Source organism: Homalodisca vitripennis, chromosome 3, assembly GCF_021130785.1.
Source record: "Homalodisca vitripennis isolate AUS2020 chromosome 3, UT_GWSS_2.1, whole genome shotgun sequence".
Lineage (NCBI taxonomy): Eukaryota > Metazoa > Arthropoda > Insecta > Hemiptera > Cicadellidae > Homalodisca > Homalodisca vitripennis.
Window position 1 is genome coordinate 16662738 of NC_060209.1, and position 23880 is coordinate 16686617.

The following is a 23880-nucleotide window of genomic DNA, read 5'->3' on the forward strand; positions in this document are numbered from 1 at the left end:
AGTAATATAGTGAGTGTGAAGAAGTTATATATAATAAGTGTGCACGAGTATTAGTTTTGTGTACATATGAGTGTGCGAATATGTTTGTGTGGCTGTACGCGTGCGTTCTTTGCATGTTTGTGTATGTGAATATGAGTGTGTGAGTCTTCAGGGGAGAGGTCATGTACGACTAATGCAGTTGATGCTATAAATATAAATAACAACCCTCGATGATAAGAAATGGTGAATTATGTACGAAGTTTTTCCAAAGAGTTGCATGAAGGCCCATCCGTGGTCATGGTCTCTGACAGTTGGCAGTTTTGATTTTTAATGATAATTTCCATTCACTGACTTCATCTAAATAAATTCTCATTTGAATTTTATTTTAATTTTCTGTAAAAAATTAATTTTGACTTTATTTTGTTTTTCACTTAATTTCCTTCAAGTTTATACTAAAATTTCTTCGGTTTGAAATACCATCTGAGTACTTTGTGGTGACTCGTTCTCAAGCATTCTCAGGCTTTAGTAACCCATATGAGAATATTTCTTAAATAATTAAATTTAAAATATCCATTTATTTGACACATTATACTTTAAAAACTAGATATTTAATTTAATAATATATTTTTTTACAGACAATGAACATATATAAATATATATCTTTTGTTGATTTTTCTGAGAATAAACGATTTTGATTTGATTTGACTTGTATAAATAGTAATGATTTCGGTTAGTTTTTGTAAAATTTCTCTTTGTAAATTGTTGGAACAAACTAAAGTACAATCTAATTCAATTTTAGCTGCAAAATGTAGCTCATCACCATATTGCTTAGTCAGAAATTAAACAAATTAATCAGAAATTTTTTTAGAAACCTAATAAAAATAATACAATTTTTTCTGAATATTTATCTTCTTAGGCTCTCATAGTTTGTTTGATGAGAAGTTATTGCTGTCAATTTTGCTTTCTATTGTATTGTATACACACAGAAAAGTAGAACAATTTATTAAAGAAAAATAGTATTACATTCCAATACATAGACATGATCCCATTAATAAACACTGTACTTTTGGTTACATTATATCTTTAAGCAATTTAACTTTGCAATTTACTATCAAGTGTTGAAAAAAATTATAATTAAGTTATAATAATCAATAGAATTTTTTTTTTGCTGACAATTACTAGCTTATATAAACATTTTCCACTTCAAGACTTGCAAAAATTGCTATATCTCACTTTATTTGTTTTCATTCATTTCTATTGTATTGTTAACAATACAATCACTACTCATGAATGGGTGTTCATTTGGGTAATTCTTGTTGTTTATTGGTGCTTTCAAATAGACAACCCGTATGTTGGAAATTGAAATTACACTAAACTATTTGGAATCCTCAACTCTTCTCCCACACACTTCGAGTTCTAAGTATGTATTAAACGACATCCTGTGCCATTAGAATGACCGGGAACCCATAATACTTTTCAAAATCTGCAAATGTAACAGTATTGTTGTAGCAGATTTAAGCTAAATGCAAATGAAACATAACCTATATGGCGGACACCGTAATATGATTAACAGTAGTTATAAAATTGAATTAACACAACAATATTTTTAATGAAAAAGTCTTAATAAAGTACATTTTGTGCACAGAAAGTGAACAATTTATTCAGACTTTGGGTTGTTTTCACATAACTCCATAGGTTTTTTTGATCGCCTATATTAAAGTGTCTTATGGCATTTGTTGATTATAAAATTGTATTCGTACTCAGTTTATAAGTAACTTATCTGGTTGTCATTGTGAAGTTAATATTGCTATGTGTATCTTTGTGTGTTGATGTGTTATTGTGTACCCCACTACGTGTACATATGAAATAATCTCTGCCATGTACCATCCGGATAGGGCACAATCATGTAAAATGAGAGCCAGCCTTATAATCTCACAATATGCAAGAACTGTTAATGCTCAAGTTAACTGATTTTGTATGTTTGGTCACATGTTACTGTTAATACAAAATATAAATCGTTAATAATGAATAGTTACCAGTTGTTTCATGTATAAAACCCGTATAAACTTGGACAGTTTCTGTGCCAGCTGATTGGTTTTTAGAATTACTAGTGATTGCACATAAAACATGTAAGTGGTCAGTCAGTTGTACAACCAGTTTCCAGTTCTCTAGGCTGTCGGGTGGCCTTCAAAACTCGTTTCTCGACACCAATAACCATCATCTTTTGCTGGCCAATTTCTCAACTGAGTCTAATAAAATGTTTAGTTTTGCATAACAGTTTTGATGTAAACAAGGTACTTGGTGGAAACGTCTGACTATCCGTAAACAACGTACTTGGTGAAAACGTCTGACTATCCGTAAACAACGTACTTGGTGGAAACGTCTGACTATCCGTAAACAACGTACTTGGTGAAAACGTCTGACTATCCGTACACAACGTACTTGGTGGAAACGTCTGACTATCCGTAAACAACGTACTTGGTGGAAACGTCTGACTATCCGTAAACAACGTACTTGGTGAAAACGTCTGACTATCCGTACACAACGTACTTGGTGGAAACGTCTGACTATCCGTAAACAACGTACTTGGTGGAAACGTCTGACTATCCGTAAACTACGTACTTGGTGGAAACGTCTGACTATCCGTAAACAACGTACTTGGTGAAAACGTCTGACTATCCGTTCTTTCAGAATTAAAAAATGTAAAACTTCATTGGATTTCTAGTTGTATAATTTTAGTATTTACTCAATACAAAACTACTATTGAAAACATTGACTCCAACAATTTGTTATTTACCCTAATAATAATCTATAAATGACCATGTTATATTTATCAGTTGACCATGTTGACAATCACATTAATTAAGGTATCCATCATAATTAAATAGCTACACTTGCTCCATATCAATTTACCAACAGAAAAAATCCTTACTCCGGTACATTTTGGGTACTTCCGATATTTATTCTTTCATTTATATACAATTTCATAAAGATTGGAAAGACATAAATATTGTCACAAGTAACAGGTTACCCTTGCCATATTGGGATAGCATGTTTTTATTTGAATGTGGAGCAAGTTAGTTGCAACTTTCTCCAAGACCAGTTTTTTCTACTCTTTTGAGTAATGTACGCCTATTTGAGGACAATTGATAATAAAAAATATCTCACTGTTTAAAGATTCTATATTGTTAATAGGAATTCCCAAAAATGTTCCTTGTGTGCAAACAAGGAACCAGTTCCTTGCTTGATGGAAACTGTGTTCCCAACAGAGTTGCCTTATTGACAACTACGATCAAGGATGTTGGTTTCCTGACTGAACCATATGAGTCATCTGCGAGTATCCTGTGACGAACTATTCTACTGTGTCATAGGTCAGTTTTTGTCCAAACATGACAAAATATTTTGGCATCAATGAACGCAACATATTTAATCAATTCAACTCAACATTGTTTACCAATTCAATTTGTTCAACAAACATGGCATTCCCGTTTCCACATTTCTTTACGAATGCTGACAACATTATATGCTTCATATAAAATAACTTTAAAAGAAGAATAAACTTACAACACAAAAGCATATTTGAGAAGTACACATTTAATTATATTTTTATATAACAATTAGTTGAGATTCAAAACAATTTCCTCTCGTGCGAATGCAAAAGAAACAAGTCAATATATAATTTCAGGACTATGTATTATTGGTTAAGACCCACATCAAAAGTTTGACTATAATCTTCATTGCCTTCCCTATCCTAATAAGTGAGGCAACAAGAATTTTACTTAAACCCCAAATTAAAAGATGTTTAATTATTCAAGTGATTGAATGTGGCTTTTAAATTAAAAGCAATGGACTGTGCCTTCCTACCAGGCACCACTTTATTTATCTTTCTGTTACTGAGTGTAATTAGTTTGTATAAAAGTGCTACTTAAGTTCGTCATCATCTCTTATAAAATATTTTACTCTCTGTAAGGTATTATTTTAACAGAAATGTACACACATTTTATACACTCACAAACCCCAAACCTCTGTTCAAGAAAGAATTAAGCGTGCAATGTTTTTTCTTTCGTAATTGCTACTGAATTATTCATGCGCCAATTATTTCTCGGTTATAATGAACTTCGGCGTCAAAGCTATGTTTTAACCAGTAATCTTTTAACTAGATAATCTTGTGTACGGTTATCGCACTCATTAGGAACCACTTTAGTAACAGCAGGTGAAACGGCTGGCAGGCAAAAACTCGCTTTCCAGTTGGGTTTGTGCAAATCGAGAGGTGTCAACATTCTCTCAATCCATTCTATATCTTTTATTACTTGATCACTCTTATAATCCAACAAATTCCCTTTCTTGTCAAACGAGTATTATCCTAAGCCATTACACGATTGATTATTTCCACCCGAGGTGCTTATCTCAAATTATAGTTTGGCCAAGGTCACCTTACTATGATAATAGTTTAAACTTCCAGCCCGCTAATGAATGGTTGCAGTAATGAGCTTGTAACTACGTTTAATTATTAAATAATTAAGTACTTCTACTATCGAAAAAATCTTGGACCACTAATTCTCAGTGTTCACATGGTTAGCTGCTACATAACAACAGCTGACACCATGTTAATGAAAATTATACTTAGAAATTATACTTATTCAAACTTTTAGAAAATGTGACCAAATAAATAAATGTGGTAAAAAGTAACAAATAATAAAAAATATGCAGCAACTAGTTTGACACTTTATACTAAAAACACACCATGAAAAAAGAACAGAAAATAGTGATAAAGTATTATTTACCTACATTTAATCAGCATATTATTACTAATTGCGAATAGTCTACTCATCAAATGGTCTAAAAGGAAGGAGATAACGGAGAAACCAAGTGTAGGATGTTGATTAAGGGTGGTGTGGTAGTGACACGTACTAATCCTTACCTACATGGGTAGCAGAAGAGTGCGACAGGGGTTTAAATGGTCCCTTTTTGGGGTTTTCATCTATATCTCAGTAGGGGTGGGTCCAACATAAAATGTACATGTATAGAAAATTAAAGCTGATAAAACTGTTTACATCTCTTGTTCTTATAACTTTGCTGTCTGTTACCGTTAATAACATACATGCTCTTGTCGATTGGTAATTTTCGAGAAAACTCTTATGGGAATACGTTTTTCGACAATCTCGTCTACAGTGCCTTAAGTCTTTATTCTACAAAAAAAAAATGTCAATAAGAAAGTTGCAGAGAGTTAAAGTGACTTCAACATGGGTTTTTGCTTTATAACTTAATATGAGTTTAATCAAAAGTTAGTGAGATTTAAATATTTTTAGTGAGATAATTTTGATAGGAACCAGCACTTGGCAAAAAATTATTTTCTGTACATTTCCAACTCTTGTACATGATAATACTTGAAGAAGAAAATTAACGAAAATTTAATGAAATTAAAAACAAAGTATGTTTTTTAACAATAACTATGAGAACCTGAGTAATGTTGAATCACGTGTGCTTTACACAATGACATCAAAGACTGAAGTAGTTTCAGCAGTGAAATGATTCACTGACAAGGATTGATACTATTTAAAATGCAATTCTAGGGAGCTAAAATGAGGTCACTGTCAGAAAAAATGAATCATTTTAGAATTTTCCTACTCGATAGAGTAGGAAATTTTTATTCTATGAGGAAATAAAATGCACATAATTATTTATAGAATGGTTTCTACTACCTTCAGTATGTGATGCATCATTGAGGTGGCTCTCTCCCCCATTCTCTGGCGTACAAACAGTGTATTCCGGAATCTGTAAAAGAGCAAGTTTAATAGAAGTCCAACCAACAATTTTACTTTGACAGCAATTAATAATAATAATAAAAACATACAGGAAGTATAAAATGTTTTAAAAAGTATGTAGTAATAGCTGGAAACTTAAATGGTTTATTTAATAAAATTATATTTTTTTACATAATCCTCACCTTCAACAAAACTATTTGTGTTATTCAACAATGAGAAGCAAACGGTCAAACTGAAGATGTATTGTTAGTTTAAAAGTTTAATTTGCACACCACTGACGACTCTAGAGTTGGCATGTTAATAATGTTCGTGACACTTTCAATTATTTAGAAACTTTTACTTTTAAGGCTTACGAGGCTTTGTAAGTGTCAACACCATCTTTGGTGACTGAAACATTTCCAGAATTAATTCCGTAAGCAATGTTTTGATGTGGTGTAAACCAATAAACTTAGATGTAACTCCATCATCTAGAAATTATACTAGAAAAAAATCATCACAAGCATATAAATTTGTTTCTTAAAATGTGGACTTGGTTTAATTTCAACAAATTTTTATAACATTACGCTTCATGTACCAGTAATTGTATACAGATAAAAAAGGAGAATTTTTATTTGATTTGAATCATACATTATGTTTATAAATGTATTTACTTGTGACTCAATAAACTTCTACGTTCACTATCTCAAAGCCTTACGAGATATCAAACACTATGTAAATAAAAACATTATTGTAAATAAACTGATGATTCTAAAACACGTCTTATTTGGCTCTATGATGCATAATAACTGAGAAGTATAAACATTTTTTTCCAAATTATGAACAACGATCGTCTTGTAATATTAAAAGATAAAAAATATGCAAGAATTATTAGATAACAATTATAAAAAAATATAGTTACTGTACCTAAAATGTTTTTAAAAAAACTTAATGTTTGTATCTTTTATATAAATGTTAAATGTCCTCTTAAAAAGACTTTTAATTTGTTGTCTTTTTATTTGTTTTTGTTTGTTGTTTGTTGTTTGTAATTTGTAATATTAGCTAGTGTACTCATCTAAGCTATGTACAAACAAGTCTACATAGTCTTTGTAACAAATTTAGTCAATTTGTAAAATTACGGCTGTTATATTGTTCACAATATTATTTCTGCAATGTTATTATAATACTCAAAATTTTGTAATGCTACCATCGAGGTGTCAAAATACATGTAAGAACAAACATTATTGTAAATGACCAGACAATTTTAAAACTTTACTTATTCTCTACGAAGACTCTTACTCTACTGATAATAGCTATATGAAGTATTTGCCACCTTTAACTTACAAAAGAAATAATCACAAGAATAGAAGATAATTATTTGCAAGAATATGATTCTATGCAACCTGTTGGTGTTGTTGTTTGGTCTCATGAATCTGTCCTTCAGGCACAAACCTTCACCTTAAGTGGTCTTGGAAGTTATCATAACTGAGGTTTCCAGGAGGCCCAAGGACGTTCACTTCTGCAAGACTGCAGATTTAGCAGAAGTGATTCCAACCATGTTGGACAAAACCATCATTTCAACCACAAGGACATAGACAAGTGTTATGTAATCTATGCTTACAACATCTAAATATAGAGGCAAAGTAGTGTCTGTGGAAAATCAAAGAGGATTTTAATATTAAATACAACAAAAAGCATAACTCCTTATAATTGATATTGATAATACCATCCTTCCTACACCGTCAGCAGTTGCTCCTCAAAGACTAGCTACTGTGCCTCATATACAACAGTAGCTATAAAACTCATACAACAGATAATTAATTCTTATTAAATCCAGTTTTAACTTTAAAAAGTCATATGTACTGTGTAACAGATCTGTATTTTTAGTTTTATAGATACAAAACTGGAAACACATAGCTTCTTGTTAATTGCACTGTCTACTTCTAATATATCAATTTACTATAGCAAATAGTGTAAAATACAGGATTTCATTAATGAAGTAGACGCTCCTTATGTAAGGTTCTAATTAACATTGAACGCATGCCAAGGTATTTTGAAGGCATTACCTTGTAAAAATTATTACAATTCAAAAATCATTTACAAAATATATTTCAACTTGAGATTTCACCGTTCATTGCATAATTCTACCAATTCATCCCTTAGAGCCCTTTAAAACTGTCCTGGAATGCAAGGCAAGATTGGTTACAGAGGTAAGTGTTTCATTTAATGGTTCCCTCTGTAAATTGTGGGCTACACGGAATCTGCCCGGGAGCAGAGAGAGTATTGGGTGCAGAAGTTGAGATTTCTCTGAGTCGCCATTCATACCATAATTTCAGATTGTCTTCTATTTTGGAAATTACTTGAAACCTGTTGTAGAGCTCCTACACAGCTAGTGTGCAGGATGAAATTTTCTTTCAATAAAACTGACTTATTACAGTAATGCTAGGAAAGATTTCAATTTTTATGTTTGGAGTTGGGATGATACTCCTGTTAGGTCTTATTTCAAAAACAGATCTCAGCGCAGTGGGGCAGGATTAAAAAAAAAAAGAATGGAATCCTAATGACTATACATTTTTTAGTAATGCAAGAGGACTTTTCAATACTGATGTTTGGGTACAAAGTGATGTTCCTATGGCAATTGGAACAAACGGTACGATCAACAAGATAGAATAGATTGCTGAAATGATGTTTTTTTCACCAGTACCCATGATGTTAGTGATGACATTGATGTTAATGTTAGGGTTCTAAGTGACAACTGTGATGAAGGCCAATCACTGGAGTTTCTTAAATATACTGTAATTGACTTCAGTGATGATGAAGGATATTTTGGTGTTCACGTTTATAGTTCCACATGGTTGGTACCTCTGTGCGATACATGTTCTGATCTGAAGCAGTGGATTAAGTGCAGAATGGGAACATCCTAAGGGACTATGACAATGAGCATAATGTTAATTTCACCATTCAGGTGAAGTAACGGTCCTCTAAGATGACCTTCGAATGTGTCCTGTAGGAAGATAAGAGAAGATATGTTGGGGTTTACCACAACTTGCTTCTGTGGTAACAAATCTCACAGTTCATGCAAGAGTTCAGGCTGCACTTCTGTTGAGTGACTGCCCGTGATTGGTACATTTCCAAATCACAATTGTTGACTCTTCGCTCTCAAAGAATCCAAAGATTATTGGGAAAATTTCAATTTTAACATCATTGGTTCAGATCACGTCCCTATTGAAGAACATGTACCCTTTACTGGAGTAACAGTTCACCATAAGATGCAAAGTTGGGGTTTTCTATTACTGGAAATGACCTACCGAGTCGTTAGGATTATGCAGAGGATTATCCATACATTTAGCATCACTCCAAATTACCACACCTGACATCAGTAGTACCAACTCACACACAATCTAGTTTTCTATGAAACTGATAATCCCCCATCAAAATCTGTGTGGATGATGATTGATTCCTGCACATTAAAAAAAAACTATGTTGTGTGTTTGTTAAATACAATTGTCTACTATAACAATGTTTTGCTTAAAATGGAATAAATTGCAGACTTATCGTTGGATTACATAGGTTCTTAAGAGCAGAACCAAAACTAAATAACATTAACTTGCGAGTCTTCAACAGAGTACAAACAGTAAAGCAGAAAGTTTTTGGTATAATGCTTATGAATTCTTTTTTAAAGAGATGACAATTTTATCAGGTGCAGAGTAAAAATATGTTAGTGCTAATTACAGTACATGGAAACTAAAACGCTTAACAGTAAGAACTAAAATTGCAAATAACATTACTGTAATTACATACCAAATAACAGTAAGATAGATGAGGCATGGTATTTAAATTTAATTAGTAAGTATTTTACAAGGTTAACACTGAAGTACTTTACGCAATGAATAAATTATTCAAATATTGTATTAAAATATTAAAAAATAAATATTAATAAATTCATTATCATACTTAAACACATTAATGGAGATTATCTTACAGTGAACATTCTTTCAAGATCCGTGTCAATCTTTTGATACCCTTTTTATATAGTAGACATAAACTACACAAAGAGCAAATACTAAAAATATATAAACTGGCTAGATTTGGAAAAATTGTCCTAGTATAGAATTTTAATTAACTAACCACATTTTAACCTTCATAAACTTATAAGTACCTATCCAAAACAAATTTATCTCTATTTCAAAAGACTTTTTTGACAAATTGCTGCATATAATTCAGGGAAATATTTGTCAATTCATTCTTTTTTTAAACTAATTTTGGTTTTCTGCTATATATTTGACATAATTCATATTTTATTTATTAGTACAATATAATGAATCAAAATACCTTTAATTTAATTAATTTTGAAATCGTAACTTTTCCTATGGTTGCTCGCTAATTAAATTTTATGGTATAACAGATCAACATTGAAAATATTCCAATTTAAATGGTTTGTGGTAAAAAACGGTAAGTGGAAATTGATGTATGTGATGAAAATTTGATGTTTACATTTACACCTGTAAATGTAAACAAGGATGTATTTCATTCTATTCAAACATATCGGTTTGGGTTAGAGACTGGCGAGCTAACGACTTTAGTTGATTTCCGATGTGTGACCCCCATTTTGTGGGCCTCAACGTTTGTCGGAGAAATCTCAGCCGTCTTTTCTCTTCTCGATCGCAAGACAGCAAAGGAGAAGGACGTACTGGTGTCCTTTCTGTTCTTCTCCATGTGCTGTACAAATTAACTGATGAATTGTTTAATAGAGATGATCTCTATGTCTGTATTTCTGTGTATTTCTAATGTGATCAAATAATAACTTGAATACAAGAGTTTTCATTTAATTTGTGATCGCGGTGATGAATTTGATTTTGGCAAACACGTGCTCTGTAAATACGTTTTAATGTATACATTATGTTAGAAGTGGTGTTTTAATGAATAAATTTGAGCTTTAAATTCAAAATCAAAAGAGAAATAATTGATTTCTTCTTCTTTGCTATTGAAGATCACACATTGGAAAATTTAAGTGGTTATGATGGAATGATCAAAAAGTATATTAACTGAATCACAGAATTACAGATGATTGATAAATACCTAACATAAAGTCCACTACACTACACCTACAGGGACATGAAACTTTATAAATTGGCAAACATTTGATTCATAGAAGTGGGGTATCTATTTCAATAGTGCATGTTTTAATGTCTTATATAAAAATTGGAATTACAATCATGGGAATTTCAAAACATCCAATTTCATTTTAAATCCAACCAACATCTACGTAAAGACACAATAACGTGGGGCTAGAATTAAACGATTAAATCATTTATCTGAAACTGATCTATATCAAATGACCAACTTGGGGTTTTAAGATGAACCTCGATAATTGATCTTCCACAATGGTGTTGATATTTCATCACTAAGGGAAGGTATTGTAATAAAGGAAAGTTCTATAGACAAATGGGGTGACCCTCTGAATGGCCAACACTCCCAGACAGGAAATCTGCCCACTCATCTGTCTGTATGTGGGCAGATCTGAACCATTGTCTCACTAAAGTCGAGTAGTTCAATAAATCGGAACAATCAGAGCGCACCCGAGTCGTCAATATTGATGGTTCGGTGACAGCTTGATAGAGAAATGAGAATACAAACTTGTACTGGTGATGGAAACTTTGGACTGGATTATTTAACGATGGAATTCCACTGCAAAGAAGACGCTCTGCTTTTCTCTTATGAGGTTTTTCTCAAAAGTTGATTCCAAAGTTAAAATAGCTGAGATCTTCTATATTTAACCCGAATGATTCCGGAAAGGAAACTGAAATTATTATTATATGTGTGAATGGATTTAAGTCCACTAATTCAGATTTTAAAAACCTTTTTGTAAATTTTTGTCCATAAACATAGCTGCTGTATATCGTATTTCACCAGCACACCAGACAATACTTAGTCAAATTACACTTGTATAGAGGTGAGTTCTTATGACTAATTTTACAAAATGTACATATTCTAACTATTCTTGAAATAGTCTGTTTTTGTGATTAAGAAAGAAAAAAATAGTGGAATTCAATGGAATTTATTAGTTCTCAAATTAACGATTTAAATATGATCTCAATTTAATGTTCTATATGACACGTTATCTACTCATATGTTGCTGCTTTGTTAACTGACAGTTTTTTTTTATCTTGATTAGTACATACACTCCCACAAAACACAAAAGAGGTTTAAAATGTCACCATGTATACTGTTTCTTCACAAAATTTATTGGAGATATTAATAAATTTCTGAACTTCAAATTGAGGAAGCAAAATGTATCAAAAGCAAATATACAAAGTTAATTCTCTATGTTACTTTAAAATTAAAATGTACTTATATCAAATATTGTAGCACATGAAATTTTCCTCTCAAAACGTACGACGATTGTATAAGAAAGCCATTGAACCACTACTAATAATAATGAATAAATAAAATAATGATGGGAAATGTTTGATCCGATACATTTTTATGCTACACATATGTTATGTCTCAGTCCTCTTATCTTATTAACGCAAAGTAAGTTGCAGTTAAATTAATTGAATAAGTAAGTTGCAATTAAATTAATTGAATATTTTAAGTATTCTCGGTCCCCTCCAGTCTATTTCTGTGTGGAATCTCATATCGTTGCATTGACTACCACAGTTTTTAGTGTTATGTTGATATTGTTGCTATTTTAGAATAATATTGTTGTTATTTAGTTTTTAATGCATAGTCTATTGTATTACTGTTCTGATTTACAATTCGTTCAAATTTAATTTATCAATTGTTTGCTATTATTTATTACTGTATTTATTTGTTATTATGTTAAGGCATTGTCATTGAATATTAGTTAAATTAGTTAGTTAAATGATTTTTTATTTTCAAACATCAATACAATCATGCAGCTACTTTTCTTTCAAAATGTATAAATTTGCCGTTTATTTTTGCTGGAACTCTAAATTTGTTTTAACTCCATTTTGTTTTACTTGTTTACATGCAATATTTATTTATCTATTCTATTAATCGAAGTAAGTAATAATTTAACTAATTAGTTATAAGTATTTTGATTTAGCCGCATTATGACTTTGTCAATGTTTATGTAAATAAATAATACCACGATAAAATATTAGAATTTGAAATTAAATGAATTTGAATTGAAAACAACAGAAATATTAATACCTGCACTCTAAAGTCAGTTGGGTAATTAGTTTTACTGGAAGCAGAGTTGTTAATTGATTTGAAATTGGCAGCACGTGTATAACATCCAAACTGGCCTTCATAGAAAAACAATTAGTAAAACATTCCATATCTTCACTTGTCTCAAAGTAGTGCCATCCGTGTCGGACACGTAGTTCAGCGTAGTTGACACTGAAATATGATTAAACTTTAAAATTATGCGAGGACTCTTGCATTCTTTCTTTGATCAAATTCCACAACTTAATAGTAAGAAGTACCGAAAGTAACATTATGTTGGCTGCATGCCATTTGATAATGTACTATTGATACTTAAACAAAATATTAGTGTGAACATTAGACGATCTGTAAAAACTGTAGTGTACCGCAGTGGCGCAATACTTGTAGCGCAATACTTGTAGCGCAACTACTCAATACTGTAAAGTACAATCGTTTCAATCGTACAAAAGTTCTGATCGGAATCCTATAACCTGAAGTAAGGAGCTTTGCTTGGTATTGCAAAGAGCACGTAATAAGCTACAGTAGCTTCCACCAACTTCAAAGCTAGTTCAACATCATATTCCTCTAAGGCTATTAGAGGGTACAATCCTCCGATATCGGTTCTGTCCTGTTATCATCTCAGATTTACTTTACCTTCAATTTACTCATATAAACGATTCAGTTTTATCCTTTCCACAACCTAATAGATCTAGTGAATCTGATAAAAATTACATCAAATATAAACCTTTAACTTGGCAAAATTATTACGAGAACAAGGAAAATACTATCCTCAAACTGTTTTAATTCTGCTTTTATAAAGAACATATTATGCCTAACCATGAACATAAATTAATGTTGATAGTATATAAAAGACAACATTTTATTCCTTGGTGTAAGCTGAAGCATGTTAACTTTTGGCAATCCAGATAGTTAAGATAAACAAGTACGGATTACATAAAAGTTCATTTCACTTTCATAATAACTGCTGATTTCTAATTTTTTTGTATTTCAACTTTGGAGTTATACATAGACAAGATCCTGCTAACAGAAAGGCATACAATACAATTTGCCATGACGCAGTGTAGCGGGTACAGTGGTTATCGCAAGACAACTGGACCAAGCAACGTCGAACGTGGTTGCTGCTTGGATGGGTGACCGCTGAGCGATCCTGTCCTTGCAAGCAGCCTGCAGGTCCGGACATTGGTGGTGGTTCGGAAGTCACCTTTAAGCCATTGGTCCACAGGTTAAGTGTTAGAGAGGGCTTCTTAGCCCTAACTTCGCCAGGTAAAATAAGACTACTTTACTTTACAGTCATAAAGAAGAGAAATTTTTACATCCTGGCAGATAATGTATTAGAAGAAATTGTGCTAACCTACAGAGAAATGAAGTTTCATGGAAGATTTAAAGTTTCTATAGATGAAATATTTCACTAGATATCTTGCGGATCGGTAGTCTACATGTGTCACCATGTCGCATGTTAAAATGTCCAATTATTGGCCTTAGTTTCATTACAAATTTATTTAATCAGCTATATCTTGCTGCCATCATGGTTACCCATAAGACCCATGAAATATCATTCGCTAATGCTCAGCAAAATCCCAAGGAATGATTCGCAACATTTGAACTCAATGTTACCTATATCGAAATTAAGCTTCATGCAACATGTCTATACGTCAGTTTGTTCTTCAAAATATCATGCTGACTGCAACAAAAGAAATTTCTCTAGCCACTCGCGTTATAGTTTTCCCAAAGCTCAGCAACATTAGGACATTAACTATACAACTTACCTGACTAGTATAAGGGAGAGGTGGAACACTGGAAGCCCTGGGAGTGGGACAGACACATCAGCAGCACAAGACAACTGTGAAGCCTCATGTCATCACTGTCTTCAATCCAAGAGCACCATCAGACCTGCAGAACACAAAGATTACAGAACTGTAATTAACACAATCTAAAACCTGCCTTGAATTATAAATACGAGCAAACATAAGTTGATATGATTCTGAAGAGTATGTCTGACTGATATATTGTAGACTGAAGGATTCCATGTGGCTCTAGAAAGGAGAGGTACTGTGTCAGCTAACACTCACAGATAATGAGATTTACTGTAAAAGTTTCTCTTTTACAATCAAATCTGTGATTTAAGCAATATAATTTGCAAATTGAAGCACAAAACCTACACTGATAAAGATATAAGTATAATCTTTAAAATCATCTGTAAACCCATATTTGGTAACACATATAATGACAAATCCTAACAATCCAAAGCATTCTCCACAACCCAAACTCTGACAGATGTTTTTTACCACCAAAGCAATCCATCCCCCCCCTCCTAAGCTTTCAAGGTCACTGGAGTGAAACCTGCCCTCTGACCCCAATATCAGAAAATCAACCAGTCTACTTCTTTCCCAGCCAGCAGCATCAAAATTAGTAAAAATCACTGCTAACTCAGCTAGTTACCTTATGTACTGCTGAAGATTAATGTACATTGTGCAATCAGGAAAATCCGACTATTCATTGGTCTTAAAATGAAGAAGCATTTTTAATCTTTTCAGTTTTACAGGAGAATAAGACAACTGTTTTTACACTATATATAAATGTCAGTGTTTGGCACATTGTCAGATTTAGTAATATATAAGAAAACTTGCGACATAATCCCTGTAACTTTATGAATTTGAATTAAGTATGAACATAAAAATTCATTATATGCACTTCCGTACTGACATATCTACATTTACAGCCCAACACTACGGCATGTGAATAATTTGACTTAATAATAATCTATTATAAGCTTTTAGTGTAAATACTAAAATTAAATTACAAAAGTATTTTAAAAGAAGATTGAACAAAACTAGCAATATAAAACACGTTTAATAGAAAATCAATAGGATTTAATAGGAGTATAGCTTACTCATGCTATTAAAAACAATCAAATATAGAAATGAGATATGCTGTTTTCAACAATGATTTGAGAAACTGTGTTTTTAAGCGATTATTATATGACAGCATTTATTTAAAGAACATTTAAAAAAAATTACATAATTAAAAGAATATCCGGATCACGTGTACCACACATCCGGGATTACTTCCGACTTCCGGTTCAGATTAGTCCAGTCCACACATACTCAGATTTAATCTCAGTTTGGTTCACTACCCACCCACAAACGACACTTAGATAATGTTAATTTAGATGAACTCAATTCCTAGAACGGCCTAAACTTCCTTTAACGTTTAATTTTAACACGGATTAAATTGAGCAGGTTTTGTTAATTAACCGTAACTGGCAACTGTTTATTTTAACGCGCAAATCGCCAGACTGCCCAAGGCGGTGTTGCCTCGTAGCGACGACTGATAACGACAAACTAACTCAGTACAGCACTGCTCAGCGCTCGCGCAACTCACTGCTAATGTGACAACTGCTCACGTCACGTCGTCGGGACTACTGTAACAGGTACTTCGTATCGGGTACTCGTCTGTCCGCAAACCGAAAGCCCCCGGTACAGGTACTTTAACGATGTAGACAATTTAAACGTTTACATTCCTGGTTCAAAATACTCGGAATCGTCTTGTTTAGCAGTAACAACAACTGGAACATGTACCTGACCATTTTGGAAGTACTGTGTAACGTATACTAAATCAGTACAAGGACATTTTGAACTCGGTCACTGAAAGTACCAGGTAGAGGTAGAAAGCACAAGAAAGAGTAAGACCTAACCTCACTTTTGTAATTGCCGCATGAGGGTGAAATCCATATATTTATTTATTTCAACGGCAAACGCCAATTTTATACAGAAATCACAAAAAATAATTATGGAAAAGATGTACTAAAGTTTTATAAGGAGCTAACAAGACAGAGAGTAAATAGTAACATACAACAAGGAGGCATGACCAGCAAACAACATAGGCAACAATTGTACAAGACTGGAAATTGTAAGGCTAGTAAACACTTTATAGCAATAGGACATAGAACATAGAGCCTAAGGAGAACTATCAAAATAAGAAATAACAACAATTAATGAAATACTATGAAGGAAAAACAGTAAATAAACTATATAAAAAGGACTAACATCAGTAAAGAATCTAAGATAACAGTAGGATAAACTAGAGTGGGATTGAGTTAACAGTGTATAGGGCTGCAGTTTTTATAATAACTAAGAAATAAACTATATATATATATAGGTAACAATACACTAACAACAATAGAAATATCAGGTAACAATAACAAGAACAGAGATTAGATGAACAGTGAATAGAGTTTTTAACAAAATTAAAGAATTATATGTGCAATGCCACCTGTATCATAAATTAAAAAAGTTATAATGTTTGAACTTGATTAATAGGTTATGATTGATTTCAAAGTTCCAAGATAAATATTATTTTGTCTAAAATAGACCATTAGGCGATGGATTATTTTAAATCAAATGCTCTTGGGGGTAGGGATGTTGCGATATTATTTCCTATATTGATATCGATATAAATTATCCGATATTATCGTGATATCGGAAGAAATATACGATATCGGGGTTTTGATATCATATTGAATGAAAAGTTGTAATTATTTATTATTTTGGCTTTATTAGTTTTATAAAAGCAAAACTCAAACAACTTGCTTTGTTCAGTTGTTAAATGCAACGCCAGCAAAGAGATTAGCTTTGCAGATTAAGTAAAAAGTAACCAGACGATGCTTGGTTCAGTTAAGCATATATAATATAGTTCCTTTTTAAAATGTAATTGTTGTTCTTAAAACTCAATTTAGATTCTTATAGACTTATATTGAAATGTAAAATTGTAATTTTAAATTGTAATTTTTATTCTTACTTTGACAATTATTTTTTAATAATTGTGCTTCAAATGGTTCTTAGTTAAAACATGTTGAATAACATAATTTAAGGAATTTCTTTTTTATCTTTAATTAATGGTTGAATTTTTAATGTATTAAGTTGTACTTGTATTAAAACATTATTTTGGAAATGAACTCGTAAGTTGTATCTTTTTATTATACTAGTTACACACACTCATACAATCAAATGTTGTATACACCAATTTAATCATTCCCCTTCCCTTATTTATCGATATCGGCCGATATTAAGGATATCGATATTTGGATTCGATAATATCGGTATATCGATATCCAAGCTTGATATTGATATCGATAACATATATCGGAACTAGCCTCATATTGCAACAACCCTACTTTGGGGGGGGGGGGGGCAGGTCCTGTCGTCCTCCCCCCGTCGGTGCACACCCTGGTAGGACATGTAAGCCATTTTTATTACAAGACGCATTTTAAAACAACTTCTCTAAATACATACCCTAATGAGATCTCATCGACTGTCAACAATCGAAGTTATTATTTGTTAATTAGCTTTCATCACCATCTAACAAAGTCGGATTTTTTAAAACTTTTTATAATTAGAAATACCTTAGTAGCTGACGAGGTTTAGTTAGTATTGGGATGCACATCTTGTAACAAACGTATTATTGCCATCCAGCAGCTGTTGTGCAGTAAACCGAATGGTATTAATCGTATACGTATAACATTATAATTACAATTATGTGTATTTTTGTGTTATAAAAATGAATTGTTTATTTACTACGGGAAAAAAATGTACAAGGATTGAAAATTAGAATAGCTGTTCACGTAGATAAAAAAGATGTACTAACAAAAACATGTCAACATTTTTTTACAACCAGCAGGATATCTAGTTGGCTCTCGTAGTCTTTATATAAATACAATATATATATATATATATTTGTATATCGTGACTTCACAAGTAAGACGATTTATAGTCCCAACGTTTATAATTGAAACATTTCTTGTGAACAATAAACACAAAACACACACTTAATTGCTAGGATCTACTATGGCTTTGGAGCGGAATCGTTCCCACACGAGAGGCAAAGCCAAGGCCGCAAGGAAGGTCAGCCTAGCACTGAAAAACTGATATGGTTCCGAGTATCAAACGATCCTCGTCGTTTTTGTTACACTGTGACAGTTCCTGGATTTAATAAATATACACACACGCGTACGTGTGTGTATTTGTGGGGGCGCTCTAGTTTATACGAGTAATGGATCGAAGAATAACCCTAACGCAGGTTGTCCTGGGTCGAATGTTTCATCGAGATTTATATTCCATATTATAGTGAATTGCACCATTCATGAATTCCCTTTGTTCCTCGATAAACTCAAAATGGAATAAAAATTAAAACATCGTAAACAAGGATTATACATATTTTTAAGGATGAGGAAATCTTTCCGTATTCGCAGGGTTAAAACATTCTGAATGTTTTTGGCGCGAGCCGCGAAACCGCGGATAATGGTACCTTAATTAAACGACAGTTTTGGAGGTTAGGTTCTTAGAGATAATAAAATTAAAAACTGTTACTACTATTCAGTGTAGTTGTTTTAAGTGGCTATTTATTAATTTTAGGAACATTGTACAGTACAAGAATGTAAAATTTAGGAAGCCTTAACATAGTTATATCTGTGTCTTCTATTTTCGAACTCCTTGCGGGCTTCTTCATATTGGAGCACCAGATCCTGGCGTCCGCACCGAAGGACCCTTTCCATGTGGCGATCCTTCTCCAACATGTGATCTGCGAGCTCCGTTGCAATGCGGAGGATATTGTCGATGTTTGTTGAGGAAAACTTTGGATTATTTTCAGTATTATCGGGATTTTCATTCTCATCTTCAGTCTGTTCGGCTACATCGTTTTGAGATGCCACCAGTTTGTCCAAGTCCTCCACTGTTAGTTCTTCGTTATTACCTTGAATAATTTTTTCGACATCCTGGCGGTCTTTTTGAGGAAACCCTCACACTCGACATTGTGAGCGATTTATAAAATTTTATCCACCACTGATGTTTCTGTCCCACTCAAATTGTTATCGGAATCAATCACCCATACTGCTTCAGGCTGTAACTTTTCCCAACGTACATTTATGATCAACGGTTTCACTTCATCGATGGATTCCTTGATGTTAATAAGGCAATCTGCGATGTAGGGTTTCCACATTGATGGAACTGTGACCTCAGGTGCATCATCCATAGATTTTAGGAGAAGTTGAATGTTCTACCCATACAGTAAGCCTTGAAAGCAGAAATCACACCTTGATCTAATGGCTGTAGGATTGATGTGATATTGGGGGGGGGGGGCAGGAATATGACTTGGATGTTTGGACGATCAATTAGAGAATATTCAAGAGCGTTTTCAATCACCAGTAAGGTTTTGATAGGCAAGTGTGTGGATTCAAGGTAGGCCTTCACCTCAGGAACGAAACCTTTTAGTGAACCAATCACGAGACAAATCTGCAGTAACCCAAGCTTTTTTGTTAGACCTTCAAAAATCTGGCAGGTGATTCAAATCCTCTCCTTTCAAAGCTCTTGGATTTTATGGTTTATAAACGAGCAGAGTCTCAATCATATGAATCCACTAACATTGGCGCAGAATAATAAGACGAGCCCATTCTTAGTAGCCTAGAAGCGAGGTGCTCTTTTTCCGACCGTGACAGAAATGTTCTCGAAGGCAACTTTTTTCAAAATAGCCCACTTTCATCGGCACTAAACAATTGTTCAGCACAGAACTCTCCCTCTTCTAAGACTGCTTTGTGTTTTGCTGAGAATTCTTCTGCGGCTTTGTGGTCTGCAGATGCTGCCTCACCAACGAGCTTCACATTATGAAGGCTGAAGCGAAGCTTGAACCTTTAAAACCATCCTTTACTAGCCAAGATTTGTGGCTGATGTGGAGTCTCGCTGCACTTTCCTAACGACTTCAGAAAATAGTTTTGCAGTTTTTAAGCCTGTTCTCTGATTGCATGAAGGCTTAGATAAACCCTTTTTGTGGTTCGATCCTCTATCCATACGTTCAATGCCTTATCAGCTTTTTTAACTCTCACGTCTCGAGAAACAGAAGCAGTTTTGGTACAGAAGTCAACTTTCTTTTACAGTAGTTGCCTCACACCCTGTTTCCTCGTTTTTCGAATCTACTGCAGGTTCGACTCATTCAATCCGAACTTCCTAGCGACTGAAGCGACCTTATCAATTTTTAGTGCATCAAGAAGTTTTAATTTTTCGATTAAAGACAGCACAACACATTTCCTCTTCTCGATATGAGACATCTTGGTTGATTAATGCTAAGGAAGCTTTTGTGTCAATAATTCGCACTTATAATAGAACACACGATCTGATGAATGATCTAAAAAGAGTGACGCAGGAAGAGTGAGTGAGTGCTACGTGTGGAGTGACAAAGTGGAGCGTGGAAGGGGGAGTGAGCCATTCATAGCAGTTCGCGCAGTTCGTGCAGGCAGTTCGCGGGAATAGCTGTAATAATATAGCGCCTTCTGTGCAATGGCTAACAAACGTTAACTTGCTAAGTCATGAGCCTCAACCACTAATACTGTAATTACAATTTCCTTGTTATTTATTTATTTTTATCTGTTAAGAGTCTCGGGAAAAGTTCGCAGATATCCGTAACTCGCGGATGGATGAGGAAGGATTAATGTATTTACAATGGTTGTTAACTCTGTTCCTGCAGTGTCCGGGTCTATAATGACCACTCCGTCTCCTCTTGTATCAGGTCTCCAGATCTAATGTATCTTTACTAGCTTGTACCTCACACATTACAGATGTACGATGTCATCAATAAGTATATCTCACGTCACACCACTTGAGCTCTCACATTAATATTTTAAACAATTATCAGACTCAAACTGATGGATCTCTCTCACATTAATATTTTAAACAATTATCAGACTCAAACTGATGGATCTCTCTCACATTAATATTTTAAACAATTATCAGACTCAAACTGATGGAGCTCTCTCACATTAATATTTTAAACAATTATCAGACTCAAACTGATGGATCTCTCTCACATTAATATTTTAAACAATTATCAGACTCAAACTGATGGACCTCTCTCACATTAATATTTTAAACAATTATCAGACTCAAACTGATGGAGCTCTCTCACATTAATATTTTAAACGATTATCAGACTCAAACTGATGGACCTCTCTCACATTAATATTTTAAACAATTATCAGACTCAAACTGATGGAGCTCTCTCACATTAATATTTTAAACGATTATCAGACTCAAACTGATGGACCTCTCTCACATTAATATTTTAAACAATTATCAGACTCAAACTGATGGACCTCTCTCACATTAATATTTTAAACAATTATCAGACTCAAACTGATGGAGCTCTCTCACATTAATATTTTAAACAACTATCAGACTCAAACTGATGGAGCTCTCTCACATTAATATTTTAAACAATTATCAGACTCAAACTGATGGATCTCTCTCACATTAATATTTTAAACAATTATCAGACTCAAACTGATGGATCTCTCTCACATTAATATTTTAAACAATTATCAGACTCAAACTGATGGAGCTCTCTCACATTAATATTTTAAACAATCAGACTCAAACTGATAGAGCTCTCTCACATTAATATTTTAAACAACTATCAGACTCAAACTGATGGAGCTCTCTCACATTAATATTTTAAACGATTATCAGACTCAAACTGATGGACCTCTCTCACATTAATATTTTAAACAATCAGACTCAAACTGATGGATCTCTCTCACATTAATATTTTAAACAACTATCAGACTCAAACTGATGGAGCTCTCTCACATTAATATTTTAAACAATTATCAGACTCAAACTGATGGACCTCTCTCACATTAATATTTTAAACAACTAACCCAGACTCAAACTGATGGATCTCTCTCACATTGATATTTTAAACAATTATCAGACTCAAACTGATGGATCTCTCTCACATTAATATTTTAAACAATTATCAGACTCAAACTGATGGAGCTCTCTCACATTAATATTTTTAAACAATTATCAGACTCAAACTGATGGAGCTCTCTCACATTAATATTTTAAACAATTATCAGACTCAAACTGATGGATCTCTCTCACATTAATATTTTAAACAATTATCCAGCTCAAACTGAGTACGGTACATATGATTTATCCAATTCAACTTAGGACATCAGTACTTTACTCACATGTACTTTAAATACTTGTACCGCAAAGTACATCGCCACAAGAGCAGTACGTGTATGACAATAGGAATCCGTACTCGTACTGGAATCGTAAAGTGCTTTTAAGTTTCAATATCGGTGCTAGTTTGATACGAATACTTACTGATACTTGCCTTTACTTACTTGCTTATTTAATAAAGATTACGGTTACATAACCTATTTAAAACTCAATAAAAGTGACATATCTTTACTAAATGTAGTTGTTTTGCATGACAAACTTACGCTTGAACTCCGTCACTGTGCACAGCCCCGTTATAACCGCACAACCGCAGTTCTGAGACTGACCTGACAAATGGACAATAGCATCCGAGTTCAACTGAGATAATTAATAATTTCCATGCCTTTGTCGCCGACACTGACCCTCCCTGGTGGCGTAACTGCAAACTAAATAACGTCTCTAACTATATAATGTGTTCAACTAAAAACGAGTTTCCTATCATAGTCTGTAATTTATTCAATCGTAGGTTAGACATTTTGGCACACGTTATAAACAACAATACAAGTACGATTAACGTATGTAAAGTATGCCAATCGTAACTGACGATAAAAAGTACAGTTTACGATCACTTAAGCTATGGTAAAAAAAACAAATTTTTTCCATAGGTACTTCTTATCGAATTAACTGTGAGGGGTCTAGGTTCAGTTGAATCAAGCTCTTTTTTATTCACCGATTTAAAAAAAAAATTAAAATAAAATAACTTTGTGCCAATAATTATTGTATGAGTATCAATAGTCGTAGTCAGGTATTCAAGCTTTCGATAACATGTTGGTTTTGTTATTTAGACACACGTGAAAACACTGCCAATACAGATGAAGTTATGGATTTATAAAAAAAGCAAATACTCTGTGGGGTCAGGATAATCGCCTGTCAAGTAAGTGATTTGGGCCCAAGTCCCTGCGGGACCATTGCTATTCTTC

At 33.2% G+C, this 23880-nt stretch overlaps 1 protein-coding gene and 1 long non-coding RNA gene across 2 annotated transcripts in view; one reads left to right on the forward strand and one right to left on the reverse strand.

Moving 5' to 3' along the window:
• LOC124356640 (DNA repair protein XRCC2-like) overlaps positions 1 to 23880 on the forward strand; it is a 183090-nt gene that overhangs the window by 106676 nt on the left and 52534 nt on the right. The window lies entirely within an intron of this gene.
• LOC124356641 overlaps positions 681 to 23880 on the reverse strand; it is a 59467-nt gene continuing 36267 nt past the window's right edge. The window contains exons 2-3 of the long non-coding RNA XR_006921882.1: positions 14678 to 14801; positions 681 to 5754 (exon numbers count right to left, since the gene is read on the reverse strand). This is a non-coding gene — a long non-coding RNA (uncharacterized LOC124356641). The remainder of the gene's footprint in view (positions 5755 to 14677; positions 14802 to 23880) is intronic.